At 43.9% G+C, this 15,642-nt stretch overlaps 1 protein-coding gene across 4 annotated transcripts in view; it reads right to left on the reverse strand.

Annotated features, from left to right (window-relative positions):
* TTC1 (tetratricopeptide repeat domain 1) overlaps positions 1-15,332 on the reverse strand; it is an 80,792-nt gene extending 65,460 nt beyond the window's left edge. For 2 of the 4 annotated variants that reach the window (XM_006073443.4, XM_044947379.2), the window contains exons 1-2: positions 15,102-15,330; positions 1,671-1,883 (exon numbers count right to left, since the gene is read on the reverse strand). The gene's annotated coding sequence lies outside the window, so the exon portion shown is untranslated. Of the gene's footprint in view, positions 1-1,670; positions 1,884-15,101 lie in introns of all 4 variants that reach the window. The other 2 variants (XM_044947380.2, XM_025292308.3) reach the window with 2 other exon arrangements.
* Between the last annotated feature and the right edge of the window lie 310 nt (positions 15,333-15,642).

The following is a 15,642-nucleotide window of genomic DNA, read 5'->3' on the forward strand; positions in this document are numbered from 1 at the left end:
AACAAATTACCCAGTCCTCATAAACAGGTTCACACTGTGCATTATTTAGTGTCAAAATTTCAGCTATGGTGAGGCTAACTTCAATTATTTTTGGCATGCTTTAGTTCTATCCCATCTGCATGGTTCAAAGAAATTTATCACTTTTTACCACCAGGCACTTAGGAAGAAAACTACTTCTTCTCTCATGTAGGCATAAAGGAAAAGCAAGAAGCAACATCGGCTGTCTACCTTCCACTCCTCTTTTTCCTGACTTCGGGACAAGGGACACCCTGAGATCGGGACCTATTTTCTAGGTGGAAATCTCTTACCCAAAATCACTGCTCCTTCTGGATCAGAGTGTAGAACTCGGCTCTCCCCTTCCTGTGTCTAGGAAAGCCCAAGGACAGAGCTGCTCATGAGGCCATGTGCTGATGATACATGTGAGAATTTCCGGGGTCCAACAAGGACCCCTTCCATGCCTGACCTTCCAATCTTGCCCCCTAAACCAGAACCAGGTTCCTACTGCCCATCTCTTCCATGTTTGTAAACAGGACTATTCTTCCCTAGAAGCTGAGTTCAGCTGGGGAAGGCTTTCTTTTGGCTAGGTTCTGCTGGGGAATTATACAAAGTTATATGTTGATTTGTGACACACTTTGTGCCAAAATATAATCACTATTTGCACATCTTTTCTTTTTCTCTTAAATTCTGTTTTTAAAGGGAGAAGAAACATTTGTATGAGAATGTTCCCAGGCACAGGCAGAAGTAGAACTTTAAAGATACTCTCTTTGCTGTGATTGCTAATGTTTTGTTGACTCTGACCAAACATGTGTACTGCACAAAGTTAGGCCTGTTTTAAGAAAAGAGTGGGTTAAAAAAAAAAAAAGTCCACATCAAGAACTGTCTTTTAGAGCAGGAATGAGACCAGTTAACTTTTCCACTTATTTACGCCAGTGATGTTTTAGCATTTTTTATAGGTCCCGCCCCACTCCCTGTCCACCCCCGGAAGCTACAGAGCTGGTGTGCTACTTAATCCAGTCATCGACACTCAAGTCCTGAGGCTCTCAAGGCATCAATTTGAAGGACACTGAAAACTCCTCAGAATGTTTTTTCTTATCTAGGAAGATTTTTCTAAGACTAAAATGCAGAGAGCTGCTTTTATTATACCTTAAAATGAATAGCCTTTTAGATCTTAGATTTAGAAATAGTGTTCATTTGGGGGCTTCTTAGTAATGATTGCTCTGAGGGGCTCCTTGAATGGATGAATGATGAAAAGAAGTCTGAGTGCTTGTCGAGGCTACTTAGAGAGGAGTGGACTCTGCTGGTAGCATCCTCGTGGGAGGATAGCTATGACCAGCACTGTGAACATAACTCATGAAGACCCATTTCTAGAAGATCCTTTCACTTCAGGAGGATGAGTTGGGGTTTGGGAAGTAGTGAGACGGACAAGACTGACTGATTCTTGGGGACTTCCCTGTGCAGTGGTTAGGACTCTGAGCTTCCACTGCAGGGGGCATGGTTCCATTCCTAGTTGGGGAAGTAGGATCTCACATGCTGTAGCACAGCAAACAGAAAAAAAAAAAAAATAAAATAGTTTTGAAACACATCAAGTTGATTGATTCTTGTCACCACTCATCCATCCCTTCCCCTGTTGAGGACTTCTGTGAGAGAATCATGGCTGAGTCCCCAGTTACCTTCAAGGTCAGCTCCAAGGGCCTTGGGGGAAAAGCCAGATTCTGCCTCCTCAGCTTTAATTTCCAAGCCGCAGGCCTCCCTGGCTCACTCCATGTACTCCCTCAGAGTGACACGGTGACAGGGTGGGGTGGGTGGGGGCTGCTACAAGTTGAGCCTTCGCCAGAACTTGGTCCACAGCCTATAATTTCCACAGGTTTGATGGGCTCCAGTTCCTGAAAAGTAACAGCAGTATTTGAACAGTGTCTTGTTTCCCAAACTTCAGTCATTAGTAAAGTCACAGCATAATTTTTGCTATTTCTGGGGTCCTCTATTATTTCTGTATATTTAAGATAATAAAAATAATAAATTATGTATATTTAAAAATAATTTCTGACTGAACAAAAAATAACTTCACCACTTAAAAAATATATTTTAAAAGGAAAAATTTTATGTCATCTGCATAGTTGAAATACTAGTGCCACTTGCTCTAAAGAGAAGCTTTCAGCAGAAGTAAATACAATGAAAATGAAACAATATGATTAAAGTTGAGCTCTGAGACTGCCTGCCTAAAGCCCTGGGCCTAAGGTGTGTGACTTCTTTACTTAAACAAGAGAGGGAGGAAGGAAGAGAGAAACAGAGAGGGGAAAGTGAAAGAGGGGTGTTTGGGCTTTACTAGCACCAAAGTCAGACTTTCAATATGATGTAATCGGAAGGACTAAAGGAAACTGGAGAGAGAGTACTTTCTCATTTTACGGTCTAATATTATTGCCTATTCAGTGTTCTACTTAAGTCATCCTATAGGTAGGCAGCGTGCAAAGTACTCTAGCTGAGCAGTTACAGGATCTTAAAAAGTTATGATCAGGGACTTCTCCGGTGGTGCAAGCAGGGTCCAGGTTTGATCCCTGGTCAGGGAACTAGATCCCACATGCTGCACTTAAAGACCCCATATGCCACAACAAAGATCAAAGATCCAGAGTGCAACAACTAAGACCCAGCTGCTGCTGCTAAGTCACTTCAGTCATGTCCGACTCTGTGTGACCCCAGAGACGGCAGCCCACCAGGCTCCCCCGTCCCTGGGATTCTCCAGGCAAGAACACTGGAGTGGGTTGCCATTTCCTTCTCCAATGCATGAAAGTGAAAAGTGAAAGTGAAGTCACTCAGTCGTGTCTGACTCTTCGCGACCCCATGGACTGCAGCACACCAGGCTCCTCCGTCCATGGGATTTTCCAGGCAAGAGCACCGGAGTGGGTTGCCTTTACCTTCTCCATAAATATTTTTTAAAAAAGGATCAGAAGGTCATAATGAAATCAATTTCCTTCTTGCATAGATAAGGGGAGATGAGGACAAACTGAATTTTTTATTGTAGTCAAATACAAATGAAATTCACTATTAGTGACATGTAGTGTATTCAGTGTTGTGCAACTATCACTGCTTTCTAGTTCCACAACACTTGCACCATCCCCAGAGGCCTCCCTGGACCCATTATCGGTCATTCCTCACTACCCCCTCTCCTAGCCCTGGCAACCACTAATGTGATCTCTGTTCCTATGGATTTGCGCACACTACAATTTTATATAAATGGAATCATGCAACATCTGGCCTTTTGTATCTGGCTTCTTACACCTAGAATGATGTTTTTAAGGTTCATTCATGTTGTAGCATGTATTAGTACTTTTCATTATTTTTTTATGGCTAAGTAATATTCCATTTATATTCCACCAGGGACTTCCCTGGTGGCTCAGACGGTAAAGCATCTGCCTACATTGCAGGAGACCCGGGTTCAATCCCTGGGTTGGGAAGATCTCTTGGAGAAGGAAATGGCAACCCACTCCAGTATTCTTGCCTAGAAAATCCCATAGATGGAGGAGCCTGGTAGGCTACAGTCCACTGGGTTGCAGAGTCGGAGACGACTGAGCGACTTTACTTTCACTATTCCACTTACAGTTGTACCATTTTGTCTATCCATTCATCAGCTGAGGTACATTTGGGTTACTTCCACCTTTTGCTCTATGCTGCTATGAACATTCATATACAAAGTTTTGTTTGAGTCCCTGTCTTAAGTTCTCTGGGGTATATACCTAGGAGTGGAATTGTCAGGTTAAATGGTCATTCTATGTTTAAGTCACTGAGGAACTGCCTATCTATTTTCCACATGGGTTGGTTATACCATTTTGCATTTCAATCAGCGATGTACAAAGGTTCCAATTTCTCGGTATCATTGTCATCACATGTTATTTTCTGGGGTTTTTGTTTGTTTGCTAAATTGTAGCCATTTTAGAGAGATAGACTAACTAACTTTGACTGAACACTAACTCTCCATTTCTTCTCTGATTAATTCTCCACTCAGCAGCCAAATTAATATTTCCAAAATGCACATCTGATCACATCATCTGCTTTTTTGATCCCAATATCTTAGGATGAAGACAAAAACATCCCAAGTCCTCCAGACTTTGACCTGGTCCTTGTCTGGCCTTTCAACCGGCACCATTCCACCCAGGCCTTTTCAGAAAGCATCCTCTTGCCCGAGCATGGAGAGTTCCCTCTGCCTGGAATGCTCCCTTCCCACATCCTCAAAGCTTAGCTCAGGCTTCATTCTCCAGGAAAGCCACCCCCCAACCAGGCTAGGGGGCTTGTCCTTAGCTCTTAGAGCACTGTGCATTTCGCCTTTTTAACACCTTCTCCTGTTTGCAGTTACATATTTATTCATGTCATTATTTGGTCCTGTTGGAGAGCTCTACCTTCACTCTGCAGAACAGTCAGCAATGAGGCCTTGGACACTCCTTGAACCTGGAGCAATTGTCTTTCCCCTTGTCCATTCAGTCCTCCCAACGAAGGAGGATGAATTTTCCTTTCTCTGCATTCCTTTGCCCAAAGAACAACTTTTCCCTTCCTCAAAACCTCATCAAGCATGCAGGGTTGTCTGCTGGGTTTGCTTGATTCTTAAATTCAAAAAACACATAGGACAATAAAAAGCATGAACACTGTTCAGGAAATGAAAAGATGAGACAAACTGGGAGAAAATATTTGCAAAGCACATATATATTCAAAGAATTGGGCTTAAGATATATAAAGAACTCTTAAAAGTCAATAAGATTTAAAACAAAAATGAGCAGATAATTTAGACATATGATCAAAGATGTAAGCACATAAAAAGATGTTCAATATCATTAGTCATTAGGAAAACACACATAAAAATAAGTATGTAAAAAGACACTCAATATCATTAGTCATTAGGGAAATGCAAATTAAAGCCACAATAGAAGCTATACACCTACTGCTGCTACTGCTGCTGCTAAGTCTCATCCGACTCTGTGGGACCCCATAGACGGCAGCCCACGAGGCTCCCCCGTCCCTGGGACTCTCCAGGCAAGAACACTGGAGTGGGTTGCTATTTCCTTCTCCAATGCGTGAAAGGAAGCCGCTCAGTCATGTCCGACCCTCAGCGACCCCATGAACTGCAGCCTACCAGGCTCCTCTGTCCATGGGATTTTCCAGGCAAGAGTACTGGCGTGGGGGTGCTATTGCCTTCTCCAATATATCTACTAGAATGACTAAATTTGCAAAGACTAGCATTACCAGGTGTTGGTGAGGATGTGGAGCTTCTAAAGATCTCACACATTGTTGACAGGAATGCAAATGGTACAGCAATTTTGGAAGACAGTATGGAAGTTTTGGTAAAGTTATGATACAACACAACAATTCCACTCTTAGCTATTTACCCCAAAGAAAGACCAACATCCACATGTTCACACACAAAGATCCTCAGCTGCTGGCTGTGCTGAAAAGGTCTCCCCAGCAGAGGTCAGCCTGCTATGTGTTTACAGGATATTTTCAGCCATCACAAAGGAGACATATAAGATGTTAAGTTATCAGTCTTGTCTTTGCTTTTACAGAGTTTTCCAGGGGATGAAGTTCAAAAATGCCAGATAAAAATGCTATATAGGCTTTGTGTTTCAGACACTAGAAAAAACCCCAAGTAGCTCATAAGATTCCACTGTGAGAAACACAGAGTCTGATGAGGGGAATAACAGTCAGGCTTCCCTTGTGGCTCAGCTGGTAACGAATCCACCTGCAATGCAGGAGACCTGGGTTAGATCCCTGGAGAAGGGAAAGGCTACCCACTCCAGATTCTGACCTGGAGAATTCCATGGACTGTATAGTCCATGAGGTTGCAAAGAGTCAGACAGGACTGAATGACTTTCACTTTTCCCATATTTAGTTCCTCTAGGGAGGATTTCATATCTATGACACTGGGGAAAACTGTAGGGAAGACCAGTGGTTTCTAGAACTGAAAGTGGGAGGAGAGTGGCTACATACAGGCATGAGTGAAATTTGGAGGTGTTGACATCTAGATCTTGATTTCAGTATTGGTCACACAAATGCATACAGTTGTCAAAATTTATCAAACCATACACTAAAAAAGAGAGTAAGTCTAAAAAGATTTTTAAACTACTAAAAAAAAATTGAAGTATAGTTAATTTACAATGTTGTATTAGATTCAGGTGTACAGCAAAGTGAGTAAACTATATATGTATTTTTCAGATTCCATGGCATTATAGGTTATTTGAAGACACTGAATATAGTTCCCTGTGGTATACAGTAGGTTCCTGTTATCTATTTTATACATGCTGCTGCTAAGTTGCTTCAGTTGTGTCTGACTCTCTGCGACCCCATAGATGGCAGCCCACCAGGCTCCCCAGTCTCTGGGATTCTCCAGGCAAGAACACTGGAGTGGGTTGCCATTTCCTTCTCCAATGCATGAAAGTGAAAAGTGAAAGTGAAGTCACTTAGTCGTGTCCGACTCTTTGCAACCCCATGGATTGCAGCCTACCAGGCTCCTCCGCCTATGGGATTTTCCAGGCAAGAGTACTGGAGTGGGGTGCCATTGCCTTCTCCTAGGGTGAGGGTGCTGCTGCTGCTGCTGCTGCTGCTGCTAAGTCACTTCAGTTGTGTCTGACTCTGTGCGACCCCATAGACGGCAGCCCACCAGGCCCCACCATCCCTGGGATCCTCCAGGCAAGAACACTGGAGTGGGTTGCCATTTTATACATAGTAGTGTGTATATGTTAATCACAAACTCCTAGTTTATCTCCAAGAGTTTTATTTTAGTGCTGCACTCAATATGCCAGCAAATTTGGAAAACTCAGCAGTGGCCACAGGACTGGAAAAAGTGAGTTTTCATTCCAATCCCAAAGAAAGGTAATGCCAAAGAATGCTCAAACTACCACACAATTGCACTCATCTCACACGCTAGTAAAGTAATGCTCAAAATTCTCCAGGCCAGGCTTCAGCAATACGTGAACCGTGAACTTGCAGATGTTCAAGCTGGTTTTAGAAAAGGCAGAGGAACCAGAGATCAAATTGCCAACAACCACTGGATCATCAAAAAAGCAAGAGAGTTCCAGAAAAACATCTATTTCTGCTTTATTGACTATGCCAAAGCCTTTGACTGCGTGAATCACAATAAACTGTGGAAAATTCTGAAAGAGATGGGAATACCAGACAACCTGACCTGCCTCTTGAGAAATTTGTATGCAGGTCAGGAAGCAACAGTTAGAACCGGACATGGAACAACAGACTGGTTCCAAATAGGAAAAGGAGTACGTCAAGGCTGTATATTGTCATCCTGCTTATTTAACTTCTATGCAGAGTACATCATGAGAAATGCTGGGCTGGAAGAAGCACAAGCTGGAATCAAGATTGCTGGGAGAAATATCAATAACCTCAGATATGCAGATGACACCACCCTTATGGCAGAAAGTGAAGAGGAACTAAAAAGCCTCTTGATGAAAGTGAAAAAGGAGAGTGAAAAAGTTGGCTTAAAGCTCAACATTCAGAAAACGAAGATCATGGCATCTGGTCCCATCACTTCATGGGAAATAGATGGGGAAAAGTGGAAACAGTGTCAGACTTTATTTTGGGGGGGCTCCAAAATCACTGCAGATGGTGACTGCAGCCATGAAATTAAAAGACGCTTACTCCTTAGAAGGAAAGTTATGACCAACCTAGACAGCATATTGAAAAGCAGAGCTAATACTTTGCCAACAAAGGTCCGTCTAGTCAAGGCTATGGTTTTTCCAGTGGTCATGTATGGATGTGAGAGTTGGACTGTGAAGGAAGCTGAGCGCTGAAGAATTGATGTTTTTGTTTTTGTTTTATTTTTGAATTGATGTTTTTGAACTGTGGTGTTGGAGAAGACTCTTGAGAGTCCCTTGGACTGCAAGGAGATCCAACCAGTCCATTCTGAAGGAGATCAGCCCTGGGATTTCTTTGGAAGGAATGATGCTAAAGCTGAAACTCCAGTACTTTGGCTACCTCATGCGAAGAGTTGACTCATTGGAAAAGACTCTGATGCTGGAAGGGATTGGGGGCAGGAGGAGAAGGGGACGACAGAGGATGAGATGGCTGGATGGCATCACTGACTCGATGGACGTGAGTCTGAGTGAACTTCAGGAGTTGGTGATGGACAGGGAGGCCTGGCATGCTGCAATTCACGGGGTCGCAAGGAGTCAGACACGACTGAGCGACTGAACTGAACTGATACCCAATAAAACTGGCTTAAATACTTACTTGAAATTCAACCATAAAAAAGAAATAATTTAATTTAAAAATGGGCAAAGGACTTCCAACAGGCATGTAAAAGATGCTGAATATCACTAACCATTAGGAAAATGCAAGCCAAAACCACAGTGAGAGGGTCTTCCCTGGAGGTCAAGTGGTTAAGACTTTGCCTTCCAATGCAGAGGGTGCAGGTTCAATCCCTGTTGGGGGAGCTAAGATCCTACAAGCCTCCCAGCCAAAAAAACCAGAACATAAAAAACAGAAGCAATATTGTAATAAACTCAATAAAGATTTTTAAAATGGTCCATTAAAAAAAAATCTTAAAAAACCACAATGAGATACTATCTCATATCTATTTAGATGGTTACTATTAAAAAAAAAAACAAAATAACAACTGTTGAAGATTTGGAGAAACTGGAATACTTGGGCACTGTTAGTGCCGATGTCAAATGGTGCAGTTGCTATGGAAAACAATATGTTAGTTCCTTAAAAATTAGAATTATCAGATGATTCAGCAATTCCATTTTTGGATAAATATCTAAAAGAATTGAAATCTGAGTCTTGAAGAGGTATTTATACACCCATGTTCATAGCAGCATTATTCACAAAAGCCAAAAGATGGAACCTACATGTCCATCAGAGAATAAATGGATAAACAAACTGTGGTATATACATACAATGGAATATTATTTATCCCTAAAAAGAAAGGAAACTGACATATGTTACAACATAGATGAATATTATGTTAGGTTAAATAAGCCAATTGCAAAAAGACATACTGTACGTGAGGTGTCTAGACTGGTCAAACTCATACAAACAGAAAACAGAATGGTGGTTGACGGGGCAGGGCAGGGAGGTGGGGGGTGGATAAGGAGCTGTTTAATGGGTACAGAGCTTCAGTTTTGCAAGATGATTCTGGAGATTGGTATACAACAATGAATATATTTAACTCCACTGAATTACACATTTAAAAATGGGTATGACAGTAAATCTTATGGGTGAGTGAAGTGAAAGTCACTCAGTTGTGTCTGACTCTTTGCAACCCCATGGATTATACAGTCCATGGAATTCTCCAGGCAAGAATGCTGGAGAGGTGGAGAAGGTAACCATGCCCTTCTCCAGGGAATCTTCCCAACCCAGGGATCGAACCCTGGTCTCCTGCACTGCAGACGGATTCTTTACTCGTTAAGCCACCATGGAAGCCCTATGTGATGTGTATTTGACTGCAATTAAAAAAAAAAAAAACCAACCAAAAAACCTTAGAGCACTTTAGGAATGTGTGTGTGTGTGTGTGTGTGTGTGTGTGTGTATATATATATATATATATATATATATGTCCTGTATACAAAAAAAGCCAAACAGGGAATATACAATTAAAAAGAAAAACCTTTCTCTGTTCTTTTTTCTTTCTAGTACATACGCTCATTCCCATTTCCTGTTGAGAGTTACACACACAAATATATAGCTTTAAAATGTACGTAAATGGAGTGAAACTGTATGTATGGTTAGGTAATCTGCCCTTTCCATAGTGTCCACCTCATTTTAGAGATTTTCTATGTCAGTATACAGCCAGTGACTGGATTCCTTCTAACCATCACACTGCATTTCATAGCTGGACTGTGCATAATCTATTTAAGCATTTTTCTCTGGATGGACAGTTACATAGTTTCCATTTTACCCCTTCCCCAGACAAAGCTGCAGTAAACATCCTTGTACATCCCTGTGGGCTTGTAAGAGTCTCCCTGTGGGTCACAAGCCTACAAGTGCTCTGTTGAAGGAACATTCCCTTAAAATGTTACAGATATTGCCAAACTGCCTTCCAACACACCTTCACTAAGACCACGCCCTAGTACTGCATGAGGTTGCCTTGTCTTCACATTCTCACTAGATTATCAGTTTAAAAAATATTTCCTGCTGGGCTTTCAAAAGCCCACAGAACCCCAGCCAAATGGCCCATTTTTCCACTGACACAGTGGCCACCAGCTAGGTCTTGTTCTTGCTATCTCTCTCTCTAGGAATGTCCTCCCTGACCCCACTATCCCCAGTCCCTTTCCAAATCCTTCTGGTGGGCTGCAGCTCCCCTGCTTCAGCAGTTTTCCTGGACACCAGGGCTTCACCTCCTGCCTGGAGGCCTCCATGGAGTCCAAGCCTATCTAACTGCACCTTCTACTGCTTCTTCAACAGCACCTGTTTCTTAATCTAGAGCTTTTCAGGCTTACCCATCAAAATCTCTCTACCGGCAGGAGAGAGGAAAAGCAGAATCTGGAATGTCTGGGGAGCACAATTTCAAGGTTTCTCGGTGGCTCAGTGGTAAAGAATCTGCCTGCCAATGCAGGAGATTCAAGTGACGTGGGTTCCACCCCTGGGTCAGGAAATCTCCTGGAGGAGGAAATGACAACCCACTCCAGTATTCTTGTTTGGAGAATCCCATGGACAGAGGGGTCTGGCGGACTACAGTCCATGGGGTCTCAAAGAGTTGGGCACAACTGAGCATAGCATAGGGAGAGGAAAATTTCTTTCAAATCCCTCGGTTTTTAAGATTCTAGTTTTATATTTAAAATGTTTTAATACATGTCTCACCCCATAAAATTGGTGCTTCAGGAGATGCCCCACATCGATCCCACATTTCTGTGAAGTCCCTGGCACATCTGTATACTCAGGTAGAAAAATGCAATCTTAGTTTGATCTTCCTCACTATTCCCAGAGTTCTCCAAAAGAGACTCAGATGTAGACTTACCTGTCTGGTACAGAGAGGAAGTTCAGTAAATTCACTCAGTGTTTGGTGCACTTTCCCTCTCTTTGACCTGTTAGTTGGGGAGGTCAGGGAATTGCAAAGCAATTTCATGCCTTCACACTCCTCTCGCTTAGGCGCGCTGGACGACAGGTGGCGCCCGGGTCTGCCTCACCGCAGAGCTTGTCCCGCTCCCAGCACCTGCTCCGGAGAAGGAGCCCTGGAGCGGTGTCGGTCACTGCAGTGTCTAAAGTACTGTTTCCCAGTCTCTGCACGTACACAGGAAGGAAGCCCGACTCTGGGAGGCTAGGAGCGGTCCCGGGAGGCTTCATCCCTGATGTGCGCAGCTGGAGACGCGGCGGCGCCAGCCCCGCAGGAGAGCCCAGTGCACCTCGGCGCGCACTGAGCCCCCCGCTACTGAACAGCGGTCGCCAACTCCTGGCAGCGGCAGAAAACAGAAATCTTATGCCACTTATTTATGAGCCTACTAGAGAAGGAAATTGAAACCTCTTGGTGTGACTTAAAAGACATGGTAACAACTGCTGTGTGATTTCTGGGAACTGGCTCCCCAAGCTTGTTACAACACCGTCCTTTCCCCCGCCCCCCTCCTTTACACGCCGCTGGCTTCTTACTCGCCGGAGGCAGGGGTGGGAGGTCAACAACTTGGGACAGAAAGATCAGAGGAGAAACTTCGTTTCTCTGAAGCCACCTAGGCTTAAGGCAGATGGCCAACTCGGTGTTTACCCAAGCAGGTCCTGGAAAACAGTCGACTCTGGTGTATGTGGAAGGGGAGTAAAACCTAATCCTTTTCCTGACAGGGTTTGTGTGCTTCTCCAAATGTGGTCTACCCACCAGTGGAATCATTTGCGAAAAATGCAGATTACCGGGCTTTACTTACATATACTAAATCAGCCGGAAGAGGCCAGAGGTGGTAGCCGTGGGTCTGTGTTACATTTGTGGGAGTAATTCTCTTCGGAGAAGGCAATGGCACCCCCACTCCAGTACTCTTGCCTGGAAAATCCCATGGACGGAGCCTGGTAGGCTGCAGTCCATGGGGTCGCGAAGAGTCGGACACGACTGAGCGGCTTCCTTTCACGCATTGGAGAAGGAAATGGCAACCCACTCCAGTGTTCTTGCCTGGAGAATCCCAGAGACTGGGGAGCCTGGTGGGCTGCCGTCTATGGGGTCGCACAGAGTCGGACACAACTGAAGCGACTTAGCAGCAGCAGCAGTTCTCTTACTCCCTGAGTCTGACCAGCTAAAAACATTGAGTTTATATACACAGAGTAGAATGGTAGTTGCCAGGGGCTGAGAGGTATGAGAAATGGGGGGATGTTGGTCAAAGGGTACAAAGTTTCAGTTATAAGGGATGAGTAAGTTCTGAAGATCTAATGTACATGATGGTTAACTCTAGTTAATGATACTGTATTGTATAGATGAAATCTGCTAATAGTAAATATTCTTGTCACACACAAAAAGGTAACGTGTGAGGTGATAGATAAGGTGATAGATATGTTGATTAACTTGATTGTGGTGATCATGTCATAGTGTATACTTATAACATCATGTATACACCTTATTCAATTTTTACTCTTCAATTACATCTTAGTAAAGCTGGGTGAGGGGGGAACTCAAACCACAAAGTACAAATGCTTCCTGCCCAGATTCTCTATTCCTTTATTGTGCCCTCTGTCTCCTTTGTAAGTTAAATCTTGCCCAGCATTCCCTTAGCTGTGTCAGAATGAACATATCACGGGCATTTGCTGGTGCTAGGGGTAATGGTTATGAGTGTGGGTTCCAGGATCAAACTGTCCATGTAGAAATCTTAGGTCCTCCCTTCCTTACTAGTTATCTGTTACTATAAAATAAACTTGGTGATACAGAACAGTGAGTCATTAATTGTTATCTATCATGATTCTGGGAGTTGATTGAGCTCAGCTGGGTGATTCTTACTCAAGGGTAACTTAACACGCCTGGTGGTTGAGGCTGGCTGTTGGCCGAGACCTCAGCTGGCAAGAACATCTACTGTGGCCCCTTGAAGTGGCCTAGGGTTCCTCATAAAATGACAGGTGGGTTCCAAGAGCAAGCATCCCAAGAGAGCAAGACATGGGGAAACTGAATTATGTTACAGGACTTTGGAAGTCCTACAGGGTCACTAGGACCCTGCATTCTATTTGCCTCTTAATAAGAAGAAGCTGTAGAAGTTTTTTTTAAAACCACCACATCTTCTAAAATCTGTATCTTTAGGCAAGTTAGCCTCTTCATGCTTCAGTTTCCTTATCTACAAAGTAATGGTAACCTTGTTCATAGCATGTTATGAGAATTAAATGAGCATGTGTGTAAACCCCCAAGTGTAGTGCCTAGCACGTAGCAATTGCTCAGAGGTACCCACTCCAGTGTTCTTGCCTGGAGAATCCCAGGGACAGGGGAGCCTGGTGGGCTGCTGTCTATGGGGTCGCACAGAGTTGGACACGACTGAAGCGACTTAGCAGCAGTAGCAGCAGCAGTGATTATTCTGGGGATTATCTCATTACCATCCACCCAAGCCTTTGAGGTAGGCATTTGACACCCATTTTACAGAGGGTAGGATAGGGGTCCTAAGATGATATAAAACTTTCCCAACCCAAACATCTTCCCAATTCTTAGCAAAGGTTCTTCTCCAGGAAGGACAGGGGACGTTGGAAAACAGTTACAACTGAGTTTCTGGTCTGAGATAAGTAGAAACCCTCACCTGGAACAGCATTCCTTAAACCACATCTCTTGCATGTGAAATTGAGTTAGTGGGCCACAGTTAGCATTATTTTAAGTGACCATCTAATTAATAATACAAAATGAGAAACAGTACAAAGCAAGTATAAACTTTATGAAACTTATATTCCTTATATCTGTATGCCTCAGTGGTTTTCAGCCGTGGACAATTTTGTCTCCCAAGGAGACGTTTGGAGATGTCTGGAGACAGTTTTGATCGTCACAACTAAAGCGGGACAGGAAATGCTTCCGACATTGAGCAGGTAGAGGCCAGGGATGCTGCTAAGTATCCTACAGTTCACAAGAGAGCCCTCTCCCCACTCCCTTAGGAATAAATTATTCAACTCAAACCCTCAAGAAACCCTGGTATATGTATACCTATATATCGATATCTACGTGTACCGGGTTGCCGTGTGCAATGTTCCATTCTGTGGGTTGTAGTCAAAAAGCTTGAGATTCCCTAGCCTAGAAGACTGCTTGGAAGTCCAGCTCCTGAACCTAGTTCTGCCGCTGAGCTTTGCTCACCAGGCCCTAATGGCATCTGTCCCTGCTCAGAGGATCTGAATGCACTATTTGTTTTCTCCTGGTTTGACTTTATTGTCAGATCTCCCCAAATAGGATTTCTCCCAGGAGAGTTGGAGTGTGGACATAAGTAGCTTCAGAAGAGAACCTTCTGGGACTTCCCTGGGGTTAAGACTGTGCACTTCTAATGCAGGGGTCTTGGGTTTGATCCCTGGTCAGGAGACTCTGATTCCACATGCTGGTGTGGAGCAGCAAAAAGAGAACCCTCTAACACCCATTAACCCTGGTTCAGACAGAAGGTTTTCACTTTCCTGTTGGCCATTTCTGAGACCCTTGGCTTTCCTTGTGTCCCCACACTGAGCTAATCACTAACACTAGTTGAACACTTTCTGTAAGCCCAACACTTCTCAGTTCCATGCATTGGCTCATTTCTTCCTCATAGCAACTGTGTGAAGAAGATTCTATCATGGAGGTTTTACTAGTGTGGGAACTAAAGCTCAGAAAGGTTAAATCACTTCACTGGGACCACACAGCTGGTCAACTGCAGAGCTAGGGTTTGAACTCAGCCTAATGACCAGGCTATACTGCCACTTTCCAAGCTATGCTCTGATTGGAACCTAGGCTTGAAACACGTCTATCACACAGACAGACCTGGTAGGAGAGGACAAATTCTAGGCTGGGGCCAGGCAGTGTTTAGTCTTGTTCTTACTCTCCCCTTTATCAGCCATGTGACCCTGGAAAGGAACTTTTAGAGGTTTAGCTTCCCAGTCTGTCAGGTGGGGATTCCTGTACCTGCTAAGCCTGTCTTAGGAAAACTGCTCTGGGAACACTATGGACATGGAACTGCTTGGGCCAGTCCTTTAAAGATACCCACCCTGTCACCTCTCACCTCTTTGACATGCCTCTTCATCCAGGTTCTCATTTGTTGCCTCTTAGAGCCTCCTGTATCCATCAGCTTGGGCTGCCAAACAAACTCTACAGACGGGGTGGCTTAAACAACAGACATTTCTTTCTCACAGTTCTGGAGACTGGAAGTCTGAGATAAGGCACGAGCAGACCTGGTCCTCAGTGAAGACCCTGTTCCTGACTTGCAAGTGACTTCCCTCTCACCGCGTCCTCTCATGACTGAGACAGGATGCTCTGGTGTTGCTTCCTCTTATAAGAGCACCCATCCCATCACAGAGGCCCTACCCTCCTGACCTCATCTAAACCTAATTACCTCCTGAAGGCTCCACCTCCTAACACCAACACATCAAAGGTTAGGGCTTCAACTCGAATCCTTTCTCCCTGGAACTCCCAAACCCCTTTATCTACTGGCCTCCAATGGCAACGACACTGTGTCCTTCCAAAATTCCTGTGTCTTCAGGGACTGTCCAATCTCCTCTTCCAGACTGAAATTTTCATAAGACAAACCCTGTGTTTTATTTGCT

Source organism: Bubalus bubalis, chromosome 9 (assembly GCF_019923935.1).
Source record: "Bubalus bubalis isolate 160015118507 breed Murrah chromosome 9, NDDB_SH_1, whole genome shotgun sequence".
Taxonomy (NCBI): Eukaryota; Metazoa; Chordata; class Mammalia; order Artiodactyla; family Bovidae; genus Bubalus; species Bubalus bubalis.